Source organism: Fomitiporia mediterranea (assembly GCF_000271605.1).
Source record: "Fomitiporia mediterranea MF3/22 unplaced genomic scaffold FOMMEscaffold_10, whole genome shotgun sequence".
NCBI lineage: Eukaryota > Fungi > Basidiomycota > Agaricomycetes > Hymenochaetales > Hymenochaetaceae > Fomitiporia > Fomitiporia mediterranea.
Genome location: NW_006760395.1, coordinates 2,948,141 through 2,951,959, shown reverse-complemented (window position 1 = coordinate 2,951,959; position 3,819 = coordinate 2,948,141).

The following is a 3,819-nucleotide window of genomic DNA, read 5'->3' as shown; positions in this document are numbered from 1 at the left end:
TGTTTGGGTTTTCAATAATAAATGTGTTTGTCATGTTTTCTACAGTTTGATTTGTTTTATACACAATGTTAGTCTGATGTTTGGTGTGTGTAAGCTTCATAGCTTTAGTAGGAGGTTTGCAGCATTCCTTAGAGAAATGTCCTGTTTTTCTACAATTGAAACATTTTGCTTTTGTTGGATTGAACAGATTTGGCAGATTGAATTTCCTCTGCTTATTGGCTTTATACATTGTATTAATGTGTACATTATTCTTTGTCCAATCATTAGAATCTTGTGCTTGTTTAGCACAGTAATCATTATAAGTGTTCCACAATGTAAGGATTAGTTGCTTCAGTTCAACTTTCTTATGTTCATTGACTGGTTTACCTTTGTTTTGGGCATCAGTAGATTGTATTATTGTATTTACTATGTGTGTATATTGCTTAGGAGTAGTAAGCAATATTGCTGCTTTGTATGTAGAGTTGCATAGTGGATCACTGTTAGCAGACAGAGTTGTGTATGCTTCCTCAAGTCTGTCTAATGTATGTCTGAAATGTTTTACATAGTCTCTACAAATAAACAGTACTGATTTGTTGATAGCCTTTTTACATACTGTCTGAGGGTTAAAGTGTTCTTCAAGTGCTTTCATTAACTGAGGGATAGATGTATTGAAGTGCATATAATTTGCCAATATTGTGTTAGCAATGTTATTGACTATACATGTATGAATAGCCTTAGTCATCTCCCTCTCAGTTTTGTTCTGTGGTTCATCCTTTAGTAAGTGTTCAAAGCATGTAGCTGTAACACTAGAAACAATGTAGTAGTGCCACATCTTGTAGTTTGCTTCAGTTTTAAGCATTGTGATGTTTTGACCAAAGTATTTAGGTACATTAGCTGGTTTACAGTGTGTATCTGTATGTGGGGGAACCATGATGCAAATGTGTGCAAATGTATGCAAGTAAAGAGTTTAGAGTGTACAGTGGATGTGTGTATACAGGGAGCTCAAGGCTCATAACCTGTTAAGAGGGAGAACTTAAGGGGGGCATGCATAGACAAGGGGTGAGGTGATGATTGACTACTCAGTGTCTCTTGTCCTTATATTGTATGTATTCTAACTGAGACATTATGAAGTCATTGTCTCATAGTTTGTCTGTTGATAAACTAATCATGTCATAATAAAGTCCAATCAAATTTGCTTGATGGCTATCAAGTCTGACCATTTCAGCTGTCACAACTTATAGATCTGTGTCAATTTGTGACTCTGTGCTTCATAACTACAGATCCAAAGTACAATTTCTTGACCTTGTCCTTAATACAGTCCCTATGTATGCTTATACACACAGAATAGTACTGCTAAGGAGGCTAAACAAAGTCAACATAGACTCTAGATAGTCTATGGATTTGATTTCTATCCACTTACTGAGAGAAATCTTACATAAGCATATGCATTCATATTTGTAATAGAATTTGCAATTAGTATGACATGTTGCTGATAATAGAATTTGCAATTAACATGTTAATATGAATACACAACAAGAAGAAAACCTTTGTAACAAATTCAGATTACAGTACTAGAGGCTTTCCAGTAATATCTTGTCTGCTATTCAGCAACATGATGATGTCAATTTACTGTCTTGTCTAGGCAATGAGCTGGACACATTTATTGGTCTTTTTACACAGGTGAAGTTTTTGCTCATATGTATAACACCCAGTACACTGATTATGAACTGTAGCATTTGTCTATCTTCTCAGAGGATGAGTGTAGCACACTCTGTCAGAATTTGTTTCAGATGCAGACCAATATTCAGCTACAGTACAAGGAGTCAGCAGAACATTCTCATCAAGGATGTCCACCACTTGTTTGCCATGTGTACACTAGACAAAGAGGGCAGCCATCTGTCCAGATCAACCAGGAGTTTCTCAGGGATGCTTATGAGCTTGTTCCAACACAAAGGATTACAGATTTCTTGCATGTTGGGAGGACTGTTGTCAGAAGGCACTTGTTAGAGTCAGGTGTGGCCGAACCTAGAGAAAATCCCTTCACATCAGAGCCAGGCAGAATCATATTGTATACTCAGTGTGTGTCACCTATTAGCAACAATGAGCTTGATGAGCTTATTCATAATATTTGTGAGCAACACCCTAATCAGGGGGTCAGTATACTGTAAGGGACATTACAGTCAATAGGGTTTATTGTTAGGGAGTATCAGATTCAGCAATCTCTAAGGAGACTTGTTCCAGGACAAATATTTGCTTGCACTACTGTAGAATGTTGAACATATAGTGTGCCTGGTCCAAATGCTTTGTAGCACCATGATGGGCAACATAGTAAGAATTTTATTCCTGTTTAGATTTAATTAACAATTAACAATCAGGTCTTAGGTCTTATTTGATAGGGCATTGTTATTCATGGGTTCATAGATGGGTACTCTCAGCTTATTACTAGTCTTCAAGCATCAGATAATAATAGAGGAGAAACAGTCTTGAACTTGTTTTTCAATACTGTCTGGGTGTTTAAAGTACTAGTAAGACTGTAGGGCAACCATAGAGTTGAGAATCTTTTAGTTGCTACATGGATGGAGCAGTTTAGAGGTCCAGGAAGTGGAGCATACATTTGGGGCAGGTGTGTACTTAGTTTTTGTACCAGTTCTTAATAAAAGAAGGATGAGACTGATTTTTTTAATAGATCTGTCCATAACATAAGAATTGAGTGTTTGTGGGTTGATGTGACAACACAAGTAGGCTCAAAATGGGCAGCTTGTTTCAGACAGTTGGAACAACACTCTGGACTGGATATTAACGAACCAAATCATATTTGGTTACTACATCAATTATTCCTACTATCTATCAACAAAGACTTGGCTAGCTTTACTCATGCATGGAACTATCACACAATGTGAATTTGAGACTCCTGTAATTGCTCACCATAGGATATGTTCTTTTTCAACATGCTAGCTCTAGGAATGCAAGGTGATGATCTACCAGAAGAAAGGGCTGAATATGGAGAGAATGACAGAGAATATGGTATGTCTCATAGTTGTCTAATATTTTGTGTATATAGACTAATACAAGTGTTAGACACTATACTTTCTGAGAGAGGTGAACTAGCAACTGGTGAAAATATGTATAGAAGGAATGGAGTTATCCTTAATCCTCCTGAAATGCCTATTGAGTATGAACTGGTGACTAGGTTAAATGAGCATCTTTCATCTTTACAGATAAATACAGAAGAACAAAGTATTAATACTATTTGGTTTGAAGCTCTTACATACCTTAGAAGTAGAGTACATGGATTTTAAAACTATTAGAACTAGCTATATGATAGGTCACATTTATACTTACTATAAATACATTTTTACAATCTAAATTGTAAGAAATGGCCTAATTAATTATGCTCTCTCATATCTTTCAAGTAGTGAGTGAGTAAAGCAATTCAGCCAACAGGACAACTAGTTGTAAGGCTGGAGCCTTACTCAGGAAGACAGAACAGGCAAAGACCTGGGATTAGAGAGGTTGACCTAAGTATAAAAGTAAAGTACAAAGATAAGGTCTAAGTATCTACAAATAGCCCTCTCTATATGTATCTAAAGTCATGTGTGTAACCTGAGAGGTTACACTAGTATTACTATAAGTATCAAGCCAAGTTATTTCTATAATTAAATAAGGAAAATTTAGTACAAACTATTGAATGACTTTGTTCTTGTATGTATACATGAAAGTACTGTAAATTAATGAGTGTTTGAGAGGCTAGTGTAAGAAACTTTAGTGTTGAGTCTTAAGTACTTAGTACAGTACTAACACTCAAGTCTCTCACACATTTGACCTGCTCCTCTGTCATTC